Raw genomic sequence first — 14,292 nt, forward strand, 5'->3', positions numbered from 1 at the left:
ATTCCCATGACAGATGAATAACTTCCTTGAAAATTATGAAGAGAGGACGATAACACTTATACTGTCGAAAACAAGTTCCTAAACTTTAGCATTTGGCAACTGAGGGAGGGGAGCCTTCCTAAGTAGATAAGAGCTCACCAATCACTAACCATTAACCCTTTAACTTCATAGAATTATTCTCTAACCACATAGTCCCATGCTAAACAGATATGCACATATTAAGATATATTTTGGTAGTGTAGTCGCTGTCTCGTCCTCAAGGATTACCCTTTCTATGGTCTATCCAGTTTCATGGTGACCAGACTAATGTAAAAGAATTCTCTTAACAGGTCTTATGGACGGGTATTGCATCGTAGTGATAAACACTATAACACGTAAAGAGTATCAAATAATGGACTCAGGATAAGAGGTCACTTTCTATTATCCTCAGCAAACGCTAATACCGAGTTTACCTATGTCAAAACTGCAAAAAGAAGAAAGAAAAGTGGTTATGCACAATACGTATACTGTCTATTGTTATTATGACCAAAATGTGACGAAGATGCCATTCCTTTTTCTGGTCAGTCAAGAAACCACAGCTCAGAAAAATCAGTTCTTTGCTCATTGATCAGCTAAGTGCATAGTTATAAGTTCCAGTTAAATTTTTTTAGTTTAGACTGTGAAGCAATGTTTTATTATGACTGAAAGGCTGTAATTGGTTTATTTCGCCAGCGCACATTGGCGCTTCTTATGATTTAAGATCGTTAGGCTAGGTCCAAGAATTTTGTTCTTTGCTTATTAATTTCATTACCAAGGTTCATGGAACATAAAAGTTGAAAACTAAGAGTACAATTTTAAGTTTGTTAAAGCTTTTGTTAGTTTATAAAGTGGAACACTGATTTTAGTGCGCGTGAAAAGCCATAAACCGTTGTTTTTTGCCAGGACGTGTCAGCACTCGCTCATTTATTTCATTACCGAAATTCATGGAAACTTCTAGCATGAAAGCTGAGCAAGAAATTTCAAGTTCCAGCTAAAAATATTTTAGTTTAGACTGTGGAACAATGATTTTAATGTAGCGTGAAAAGCCGTAAACCAGCTTTTTTGCCAGTACACGTCAGTACTTTTTACATTTTGCGATCATTTTGTGATGAAGAATTTATCATTCTACTTAAAGGTATTTGGAATAAAGCATAGGGCCTTGAAACTAGTGGTTTCACCCTGGACCAAAATGTTTTTGGGTTGTCGAGATTAAAACTCAAGAGCTTTTCGTCACCTGTCAATTTCTTTGCAAAGCTCCTTGAGGACGAGGAAGCAACTACACTATCAAAAAACAGGTTTTGATGTAGGAAAAACCTATTTTTGGTAGTCCTCAAAACCCTCCTACTACCCTGACAAAAAGACATGGGATTTGGGTAAGGGATCATCCTGCACTGACCAACAGACAGGAAAGGAGTCTTGGTCGGATTTTGGCCGTATGTAAACAATATGACGGTGCTTATGCTCATAACCACTTCTTATTCTCCTTTTTGCTGAGGCTAATAGAAAGTGCCCTATTATCCTGAGTCCATTTATACTCTATCACGTGTCATAATGTTTATCATTACGACACAATACTCATTAACAAAACCAGTTAAGAGAATTCTTTGACATTAGTCTGGTCACCATGAAGCTCTGGATAGACCATGGAAAGGGTAATCATTGAGGATGAGACAGTGACTACCAAAAATAGGTTTTTCAATGTCAAAACCTTTTTTTTTAAATTTTGAAGGTTTTAAATTGTATGACCACATCTCATATCACTATATACAACAATACCTTGAGACTGTTAATACAGATGTTCTGGTGGCAATGAAATCTTGGTAATTAAGTTAGAGTAACTTCTTTCACTTCAAAGGATCTGAATACTATACATATAGGGAAAAACTCTCTATCACGAGAGTATATATAATGTTCTAAAGGGTCCACAATAATACAAAGTGTAAAAAGTCCGTGTATAACTTTGAAGACTTTACAGAAAGCTTTCGAACCCTTCCCTGGGTTCATCTTCAGTCCTATCAAAAAACAGGTTTTTATATAGGACTGAAGATGAACCCAGGGAAGGGTTCGAAAGCTTTCTGTAAAGTCTTCAAAGTTATACACGGACTTTTTACACTTTGTATTATTGTGGACCCTTTAGAACACTATACATATAACCTACCAATATGCCAAACATGGAACTGTGAACTTCATTGTTACTCCAAAGGGAATCATCCTCACAAGGTTCTCCATATGTCTGGAAGCCTGCTTGCTCTGAGCCTGAACAAAAGTTGAAAATACCAAATATAAAATTACTGAATAAAACAAAAACAAAATGGAGCACAGATATATATCAAATCCTTTCTATTTGAAATATGGGCCACTGACCCTCATTAAATATGTGCATATTTCACAATAACTTAATAATCCCCAACTTGTTTATAATTGCTTTACAAGATCTAACAGCAAGATTCTTTGTATAGGAAACCCTACGTCATAAACAGACTTTTAGTCCTATAACATCACTGGATGTCAAGATTTAGCATAATAACAAAATGCAAAGCAAAATCAAAATGAATACCAGTACTATAAATAAAAAAAATAGAGACAAGTTTTAACATTTTTCAATATACAGCATTAAATTATTTGGTTCAAATGACTGTTTTTTTTTAGAGTTTTATTAAGGCATGCAAACAACATAAACCAACTAGAAATAGTCCTTTAGTACTTGTGACATAAATAAACTTACTATACATTTCTTGTAACAGTTTTAAAAGGGGGGGGGAGGGAATAACTAATACTCTCTAAAACTATTAAAACATTTATTTAAAAAAAATAAGAAAAAAGTGAATCTTACCATCAACAATGTTTCCCTTCAAGATAGTCTTGGTAGCATCATTCAAAACAAAACCACCATAGAAATTCAAGTTTTCTACTTCATTACGGCCATCATACATCCCAGGGAAGAGCATAAGGGATATTAAATTGTTTCTAAAAATGTTGCCTTCACTTTCATCCACGATGCCTGGAAGGGAATCAAACATTACAGCCATTTATATTTTTGTAAAGCAACTAAAATTAAGCACTATTTATCTCCCTACTATGTACTACCCTTACATTTCCAGTTCTCTGCAAAGAAAAGAGTAAGATGTTCAATTAATCCTGAACTGGCAATATTTGAAGTACACAGAGTAGTACCATTATACAGACATATCTCAATTCCTATCAAATTCTATTGAGACTTGCAGATATGCATCTCATTACCGAAAATATTGGTCCAGTGGCAAAGACAATATTTACATTTCTTACACAACACGGGGAAAAAATTAACTTTTACTGATCAAAGTTGAAGTACCAGAGTACCATCATACAAAAATATTTCTAGGGTTATCAAACATTATTTGAGACTTGCATTTCATTACCGAAAACATTGGTCCGGAAGTGAATACAATATATTACATCTATTACTCTAATCGGAAAAGGAGAGATAGTCTTTACTGATAATAGTTGGATAACCATAACCGACAGTTGAAGTACACAAGAGTACCAATATACAGACATATCTCAATTCCTGTCAAATGCTATTGAGACTTGCAGACAAGCATTTCATAACTGAATATATCGGTCCGATGATGAACGCAATATTTATGTTATTATGCTACTCGGAAAAGTAAAGTAAACCTTTACCAACCATAGATATTTCAATCCTATCAAACATTATCGGAGACTTGCAGAAATGCATTTCATTACCGAAAAAATTGGTACCATAGTAAATACAATATTACATTTACAGTAAAAACCCGTATTTGAGGGGGATGGGTACCAAATTGGCCTCCCCTCCCCCATGAATAGCTAAAATCTGCAAATACTTGAAACCACTCTAAAAATGCTTATACTGTGTATTTTGGTAGTTTTATCACAAAAAATTTATTTAGTCATGAAAAGGATAGAAAAATATAATAATTTGTGAATATTTCTTACTGAAAAACACAGAATTGGTGAATTTTCCATGAACAATGGGTATATATGGTCTGCACAAAAATCTGCAAATAGGCAAGTCCACAAATCACGAGTCTGCGAATATGTATATACTATTATGCTACTCGGAAAATTAAAGTTAACAATAGCTGAAGTACCCAGAGTACCCTTATACAGACATATCTCAAATCCTATCAAACATTATTTGCTTGTAGTTATACAATCATTAACAAAAAATATTGGTTTAGTTGCAAACGCAATATTTATGTTTATTACGCTAACTGGTAAATGTATACATATTAGCAAAAGCGATGTACGTATGTTAATCGGTAAATTACGCTTTCTGTTTATTATGCTACTGGTTGCTAAACAACTGACTGCAAATTCACTACTGTAGCAAAAAAGCACAAGCTAAATCAGATCTTAATAACAAAACAATAAAAGCTTTAAGCTTGAAAGCTACCCAAAATCAGCAATAATACTTCACAGAAATCCGGTCTCCGGCTGCCAAATCTAAGAACCAAGCTACCATTAACACTAGATGTTACTCGAATGCTGGCAGATACAGAATGAGGTTGTTGGTATTCCCATCAGTAACTGTGAAGTGTTACTCGCAAATTTTTAAATTTAAGCTCCCGTGTAAGAGGAAACTATAGCAATGTAATTACCTGGTAAGTTACTTATATAAAACAGTGGCTTCCTTTATAAGGATTTCTTAACCATCATACAATTTAACACTTATAAACAGCTTTAGATTATTTGTGACATCATTAGTTAATTAAGAGGTCTGTAATGTTTATGACCACAGTTTTTGTTTTTCATATGTTTTATGGACAGATGTCATTCCTGACTCCAACCCAACCTAATTATTTATGCTTGAGAAAATCTGTTGTATTGTAGTGGAGAACTGAATTCTGAGAATTGGAAAACCATTCATTGCAGGACAATAGTGCCTGATGTTTGTAGTAAAATTTCAAATGACAAGAATTGTTTACCAAATTCAAAATTTTTATGAATATTCTGCCTGTTAATCATTATTATCAGTAATGTAACTACGCTAAACACTTATCTGCAGAGATATACTTTGTAATAAAACAAACAAAAAACACACACTTACTTCCTCCAACTGTGTGGTAGATAACATTATCTTCTGCTGTGATACCATTAGATGAGAAGAATCCAACTGCAGTGTTGTAGTTGGTGTTAAAGCTGCAACGCTTGACATAGCTACCTTCGTCATTATCATCGAGCCCATGGAATGCTAGAGAGTATCGTGGGTCATAGGAATCGGTGAAATCTTCTTGTCCCATTTGGCGGAATTCAACGTTGGAAAGTTTGGCAGAACCTTTGTCATATTAGAAGAAGGAAAAAAAATGTATACACTGTACTGAAATATATAACCCTGCCAAAAAACTCATCTGGACCTAACTGTAAACTATGTAAATGATGAATTGGCACACATGCAGCTCTTCATAAAAGGAAAAAAGCATAACCACTGATCACATATGTATTAAAATTCTAATGTACACCCTGAATTGATTTGTACTTAAAGCAACTGTCACATTTCATATTGACATTATATTGATATTATTAGCTAACTATTGTAATTCAGTCAGAGGTAACAATGAAAAATCAACAAAAGTTTCAAGCTAACCCACAGTGGAAGAAAAAGCTTGGGTCACTAATTGGATAAAAGCATTTGACTCTACTCTTATATGTAAATAGTTTTTTTTTCTATTTAAGGACAGCCTCGTAAGGTAAGAAAACGAAACTCTATGCTAAGGAAAAATGTTACAAATACATAAATCTGGGATTGCTCAGTACAAGAATCACTTAGAGAGTGCCCAAAAACTTCATTGGACAACATGAGCAATATTCATGATGAAATCTTCTTTCAGCAAATGAAACAGCAACTTTATTAATGAAGTGCTAAGTGATGAGGGGGTAATCAAATTCGCATACACTGTTGAAAAGATATCTTAAACACAGGATAAAGAGATTAAGGAAACTTGCTTTGATAAAATAAAACAAACCAAGTTTGGTTTTCTCACTCACATGCTATCTGGTTCACTTCAATATGTATTAAATTAAGACAAACTATGATGACAGTAATTTATCATAACTTATCAAATTCTCAGTATAATCGTTCAAGGTCAACACAGATTGTATAATCAAATACATATGAACAACAATGATAAACCTAAAGCTTCCTAAACTTTATCCTAAAGTCTGTTTTGCACAGACAGTGAGGTAAAATGCTTTAAAATGAATTACATTGCTTTCTTTCTTATGCTCAGCTTTACATGTATTTTTGTAGGTCTTTAATCCCACAGATTCAATAATCAAAGATTTCAGAGGCATAGTAAGCAAGATTTATAGATTCTGCATGATTTGGAGAATAAAAAAACCCTGTAAATTACAGTATACATAACCTTCCTTAATACAAAACAGAATTTCTGTCACTTATCACAACACAAACTAAATATATTTAAATACATAATAAAATCATATATAATTCATAAACTAACTTTTGTAAAATGAAGCCAGTAACACAACCACATCAAATTCTCTACTCTTGCTTAAGAGGTAACTAAAAACAAGTACAAAAGTACTTAAAGCTTAATTAATAGTACTTCTAAAACAGTAACTATATACTGAAAGGTTTAATAATTCCACTGACATACTACAGTGCTTGAAGATCTGATTATTCCTATATTTTCCCCTTAGTAAAAATCTACTTTTTAGTTCTCTGCTAATAAGCAGTTATTTATTAGGTTTTCCAGACAGGATGGTGGTACAGCAAGTGACAAAATGTCATTGAATCTATATATTGTATTTACATATTCATGAAAGAAAGTAACTAAAGATACTATTTATAATGCAGATTACCAAAAGAATCAATAAATCTTCCAACTCCTAAAGATCTCACCTTTGTATGTCTGACCATCAGAAGTGACCTTTGAAACTATTACTCGCCCACCAAAACTGTTTCTTGTTGCAGATCCACTAATGACAATGTTCCTTCCAAGAAGTCCAACCTCTGCAGACAAGGTGTAAGATGTTCCATCGCCAACATTATGGGTTACACCTATTTTATAAAAAAGAATTAAATTATGATAGAAATATGACAATTTTTCGAAAAATAATTTTCATTTTTCCTACAGATGCAAACCAATCCTTTCATATATGGAGCTATCTGTTTTTTTTTTTATCAAATGCTTAGTGGCTAGAAAAAAAATCACAGGGAGAAATAGAATATTTGCTTTTGTATGTTGGCCAACTCCTGATGTCCAGAGGTGAATCTATGAGAAATTGGCCATTTCTTGTTATTATGGTTTAATTTTATGTTATTTGGTACACTAAGCAGTTGAAGGGTGACGGCCAACCCTGTTTACAGTGTTGGTAAGGGTATCAATTTTTTCCAATGAATATGTATCATGTAATGGGTAAAAATAATGATGGCATTTCCCAAGAACATCAAAGTTGGAGATGATGGCATAATAAATGAAATTGTAAATGAATCTCAGCTATATATTCAATAAATTTCCTTTATCAATATTGACTGAAATGTGGCAGTAAAATCAAAACTGTTGTCTGTGTTTAATCTGCAAATTTCCAATAATTCTCAACATAAGGAATAGTTTACCTTTCTGGAATGATTCTCAGTTTATTAATTATATTTCCTTTTCTCAACTTGTTTTTGCTTCTTTATAATAATTTGATTCTAAAAGGGGTAATATTTCTTACAAAATCATGTATTAATTTAAAATATAGAAGTATTGTAGTAAATTTTGAGATTTTCAAATATCTTTCTCTGAAACCATACATGCCTTAGATATATTCTAACACCTTACATTCATGTAACTATGTACTTACATATAAAGTGTTACCAAACAGTAAAAATGCCTTTAAATCAACCAAGACTAGTAGGAATAAGTTAATGATGTTGGCATGCTAAGTATGAAGTTATCAATTATTAAAGTACCTCAACATCACTAATCTATAAAAGCAAAGAGAAAAATAAAATAACAAAAAAAGCAACTGGGGACAAAACACTAAAGGAAAGACCCTTAACTACTGCCTACAGATTTCCTGTATGACACATATGACATAAGGACATTAGATGTGGACATACATAATGTCCACCTGGTCAGGAAACATTACTTCATACTACTTCCTAATACTTGCTGAATTTGTCTGCGACATTTAAACAACAGTTCGCTTATGTGTTTATTAAAAATTAGCTGGAAACTTTAAATGGATCATCTTAAGAAAATTAAAAATCAGATGCTAACATGGTAAATATGGACCATATAAGTTAGATGAGAAAAGTACCATTAATGTAATGCATCACAAAACAAAGTTAGGTTATTTCATGATGGTTTCCTCATATATAACTTGAACATTAGGAAGTCTTCAAATAATATTCTTACCTAGATGTTCATACTGCAGAGAAGTATCAAGTGTGATGGTATTGCCACTGATGGCAACCACTGTTCGAATCTCTGTTTCGGCAGCTTCCTTCCCAGTTGTGGTTATCATCACCTAACATAGACAATAACATTTCATTATTATACGTATAAAGAAAATATATAATTAAAATAGATGCTGTTGAATGACCGTTCGTTTGGCAGGCCTTGAACATCCAATGGTATGCAAACTCTTACACTTCATTGGAAGTATCTGAGCAATACTGACAACAGTTGATCAGATACAGTACTTAGTTGCTCAATACAAGGGTATCATCTGGAGTTGCCTAAAAGTAATGAAAACTTACTGATGCTTAAAGAGAATGGTAAAGTTATTGGCAAGTTTAGAACAATTTTTCTATTCTCATACTAGAAAAGCATTTTGCTACAGGTAAGTAAATTATCATAATTTTAATTCTACTGAACTCTAAGCACTTCAGAAACCACAGTCAACCGACACGAAATTAAATCAAGATGGTATTTAAACCCTTAAACTCATTTAATTAAGATAAATAATCACTATCTAGATCATTGTGGAATTGTTTTTGGGAAGTGTCTTCCTACAGACCTGTACATACAGCAACAATTCCAAGTCAATTGTCTAAAACTGTTATTTCATAGTTTATGCTGAACTAATTTGCTGATATGATAAGAATCTCTCCCTCATAAAAATAGTACTTAAAGATGGCTAGCACTTCCAGCAACTAGATTAACAACTCATACAACAAAAAATAAGTTTATGTAGATCACACTGATAAAATGCTCAAACTTTCTGCAAGATGATCTTTGGAAAAGCATAATACCATGTTTTTATATTTTCAGTTCGCACCGTTCTCTCAGCCACAATATTATTAAATATAGTCTAACGAGACTTCTGAGTCAAAATACTTAACTCTTATAGGGCTAGTGCAAATGGTTTGTTTATGATAACAGAATTTGGATCTAAAAGTCTGGGCCTGGAGAAGGATGGCAATGAACTGGAAGTTCCTTGTAAATAGTCACAAACAGTTCCATTAAGCAAGTTCCTCAGTCCCTGAAACTGAGTTTCAAATTAAGGACCTATTTCTCGGATATATACTATTATGTTTCTCTTAAAATACTTACTTAGTAACCCTATGGCTCCTTCAATCTAAAGTCACAGCAGACAGCTACCATTCCTGTTAGATCTTTCAAAATTTTCAATCTGCCCTTAATGATTTTTAACAGAACAGAATTTTTTCTGATTATGTGAACTGACATGTACCTAAGGTACACTTTTAGCTTTTCATCAGTAATTTTATGAACATCAGTACGTACTTGTGGGGTTTGAATTGCTAAAAGATTCCTCTCCATGATTTTACTAACTGTTCGGATCAAAGCAGATCCTAAATATATCTACCTATTATAATGACATATTTGCAACCTCTTGGTGTTTTTTATCTATCTCATGTTCACAAATTTACGGTCAAACTCCAACTCTTTGGTCTAACATTGGAAAAAATAGACTAAATGACAGTACTAGCAGTATGCCAAATATATTTCAAACAAAAATTACTATCAACAAAATACAATGCTAATTTTGAGATAATAATAAAAATTTAATGAAACAGAAAGAAGGATAGAAGGAGAAAAATCTCTCCTATCGTTCAATAATTGTGTCAGCCATTTTACTAAGCAATTTAATACTCTAGTGATTCAAGGCTCTAGTAATAATAAAAGGTTAGTAATTGTTATGAACATTTCCAGTTCTAAATAATGGCAAGTATGTACCTCTTTGTTGAGCCAGTATGAATCCGGGGCCTAGCTTAGCGTTATCTGACTATCTCCAATAGATGCAGTAGACCCTAATTTGATCCAAGAATGAGCAGACCCTTGCCCATGAAGACTCAGGTGTCCAAAAACTCCTGTAAACATTGGAATATACAAGCTTCTGTTAATATCATGCATAGTCATAATTCTACGAAAGCAACATTCTACAATTCTGGTAATAAGCAAGGGATAAATGTTTGGTTATGGCATCTAACTACAACATTTATCTACTCATGTAAATAGTACCATATTTACTCGTGTAAATACCATGTTGACAGCAAACATTTAAAATTTAACACATCATTCTTGACACCTAAAACAAAATAACTTCCATTCAAATATTTGAGTAAAACATTATGAAAAGTGTTTTTCTTTGTTTAACTGCTATGTATCTTATCTCTTAATGCTGGTTTCATGTCAGAATTTCACAAAGTAAGTGTGCTAATACTGTTAATTTCAGTTTACTTTTCAACAAGGAAGAGCATTGCAGATTATTTTATATGAACAAGCTTATCTTAAAAACTTGCTGAGAGATGCCTTTCAAATACAAAGCAGTATCTATAGTAACAATAACTTTACTTATAATGGCACAAGAACATTTTCTTGTGTCAAAAAAGTGATCTACAGATAGTCAAGTCTAAAAAATATGCAACTGTTTTTCATAAGGATAATAAATCAGTAGTGGCTGATCACCTTATGCAGTTTGGTTTTCCTATATCAACAAACTGGTTTTCCTATATCAACAATTCATATATGTACCGACACCACCCACCCTCCTCTAAAATTTGATCTGAACCAGTATTCATCCATTTCATCCTCACCAATCTCTTCATGAAGACCACGGAGATGGTCGAAACATGTAGACTACATCAGCCCCCGAAGGAGTCCTACCAGCAGTACAAGGATGCATAATAGTACCAAATCCAAGAAAATACCAAAAATACCAGATACTAGCCTTTAAAGTTATTGGCCTTGGTTTATATACCATCAAAGAGATATAAGTAAAATAAATAATAAAATATGTTTTGATAAACTATTTTTGACAGATATCCTAGTTATGACAAATATAAATATTGGAATTCTACTCAACAACCTAGCTGAGTCAGAAAAACGAATTATCAGAAGAATTGAAAAGACCCTGTAGTGTATAAGAATAACTCATTGAAAACTGCCATTATTTTCAACAAAACATGTATCAAAGAAGGTATGCTCCTTGCAAATAATACATATAGTAATAAAAACAAAAATGTAATTACCTATAGATTTCCATCCAACACTGGGAGTTCCATAGGGCATAACTAATTCCACATTATCAGAGTCAGAAGGATCTGTTGTGCCTCTCAGGGTAATATGGAGTTTATGACTGAAAGCTCCAGCTTCTGTTTCTCCAGCAATAACTCTTCCACCCTGCAGAAAGAAAGAACCATTGACATAATATGCCCCAAAGTATAATAGACAAGGGATACGAGCAGATTTCATTCAGTTACAAAAATTCGCAATCCTAAAAAACAAAAAGTATAAGGCAAATTCATCCATTTTGGTATCACTGAGGTTTCATTATTTCCTCTCTTTGTTTAAAACAAGCTCATACCTGGAATGCTAAATTAACTATGAGATTTTCCTCCCTTTTTAGGCTAATATCAATGATAGAACTACATATCAAAATAAAAACCGTACATTCAGTTTAGATGTTTTATGCATTTTTGTCTTTTTGAAGTTTCCAAATATTCAAATACAGTTGTCCTATATCAGATTTTACTCATATGAAGTTTTCTATACTTCCATCCATAGCCAGAGAGTGGGGGCAAATTCCCAAAACACTGCAAGTAAAAATGTTACAGATCTTAACAATGGCATTCCATGAATAAGCTGAGAGTACGTTACAACGATAGCCTACGAAGACTCTCGGGCATTCGGGGGCATGCAAGCGCATCCGCTCTTTTTGTGGCTTTTGGTGAGCCATCTTTTCAAGAACTGAGACGCAAAACCATAACATGCTATTTGCAAAGGCTGCTGAACAATTCTGAAAAGTGTATCATGAAGAGGGTTGCCAACCCAGTTTACAAACACTGGAAAAGCCTCATTTATGCTTAGTGCATTTGGTGCGCTCCTTATGCAAGAATTTAGTATTTCTTTGTTTTGTTCTGATATGCTGCATATGCATATGCCCTTTTAGTAGGAAGAATCATTTAGTTTCATTATCTGCATCTCATTCATATCATAATTTTTCACCTCTCTTTCATAATTATTTCTCATACTTATTTTAAATTTTATCCTCTTAGAGTTTGGAGACTTTTTATATATGTTTATGTGTGTGTATATGTATGTGCTTGTCTATGGCCTTTTATGTCCGAAATATAGCTTTTGAATTTGAATTTGAATTTGAAAATTCTCTTTTCCTTTATGGAATATAAGACCACATACACTAAGAATTAAACAAAAAATTACTTGTCTCTAACACTTTGATACGATGAATATTTTTGCCATCTTTACTTTCCCATTACCAACAGTAATACAATTAATATAGAAAAAATTAAACCTCCCACCTTGATAAAAAATAATAGTGCATTCAAATACATGGTCCATGCTATCTTCAAATTCTAGAGTGCCATACACATAAATGCGTCCAAGAGGTGGAGTGACAGTGTCCACAAATAAATGCATCCCTGTAAATTTATAATGGATTTAACTTTAGTAATACAAAATTGCTATGATTTAAAGTCTAGAAAGTAAAGGATAATTTGAAATTGATTATGATAGGAGATTTACATTGCACCTTACTAAAGGATATATTTTCCATAGACATTTTAAACACAAGTTTGTCATAAAAAAATCATTTTAAGATATATCTTGAAAGCATTCTCTACACACATAATAAAAACAAAAATTGCTAAACACCTTTAGGTATTGTAATGCTCTCTCCTTCAGTAGGCAAATAGAATACGGATTCTGTGGGATGTCCTCCTGTACCAACAGGAACTTCCTTCCAGGTATTGACATCAGACCATTTCAAGGTTACGTCTGGGATTTCTGACGGGGGTGGAGATGGAGCCGGTGGCAAACATCCATCATACTGGCATCTAAACCAATCAGGAGTAAATTTGAATTTAGGAGTGATTAATATAAACAAAACTTTACTTTCAACATTTCTACTAAAATCTATTAAGAAATTTTTCTGGAAATATGTACGTATAATTAACACTAGAAGGCTATCAATATGCATCCAACTTAAACAAAAACAAGCTACAAGATAAGTTGAAAATTGGTACTTCAACCAGGAACTACTGCTAAATTCATTATTCTGTTGCATAAATAATTCACTAATTCATGAAATGACAACTGTATAGATTATAGGCAAACCTTCTATTGGAAGCAAAACCTATTATCAGTGCTATGAAAGAACTGCAGAAAAAATTATCCCAAAAAATCTTTAGCTTTCTCTCAGAGAAAATTATACCCCAAAAAATCTGTGCTGATGGATAAAAGCTACACTGGTCAAAAGAACGAGAAAGAAAGGTTTACTCTAAATATAAAATAATTATTATGCTTTTACCAAAGCACAACTGAGTTACTGGAGAACTATTTCAGTGTCAAAATTGATAAAGATTGACTATCATTGCCTAAGAACAACATGTGATAACATAAAAATCCTTTTGACTAAAGGAGTAACAGACAGCCATCCACAAGCTGCCATTGCTGATGGTCTGCAAATATCATCACCCACTACGATTTTATGTCAGAACTTTCATCTATGGGGACTGACTTGAATTTACATTGTCCATTTCCTACTCTAACTTCCAGAGGCTTCTTCCCTTAAAATGATAAACATACTTTAAAGATAGAAAATGTGATTGACTATACAGTGTAAAAAAATACACATAGATTTCAACATCATAAATTAGGGCAATGGAGGGTAATAGATATCCATGCAATAATCTTTCGAGTATGTTTTAACAGTATCAGATCCTTAACACACGAGGATTTCTATAGGTTTCTTTGCTAGCAAGACTTAAAATTTGGTTTCATTGCTATCTAGAACAGCACTTACTGCTCGGATGAATCC

At 33.0% G+C, this 14,292-nt stretch overlaps 1 pseudogene; it reads right to left on the bottom strand.

Annotated features, from left to right (window-relative positions):
* The window catches only part of LOC135213315 (fibrocystin-L-like), a 130,447-nt pseudogene that overhangs the window by 18,196 nt on the left and 97,959 nt on the right, over positions 1-14,292 (bottom strand).

The sequence above is a fragment of the Macrobrachium nipponense genome, chromosome 42 (genome assembly GCF_015104395.2).
Source record: "Macrobrachium nipponense isolate FS-2020 chromosome 42, ASM1510439v2, whole genome shotgun sequence".
Classification (NCBI taxonomy): domain Eukaryota; kingdom Metazoa; phylum Arthropoda; class Malacostraca; order Decapoda; family Palaemonidae; genus Macrobrachium; species Macrobrachium nipponense.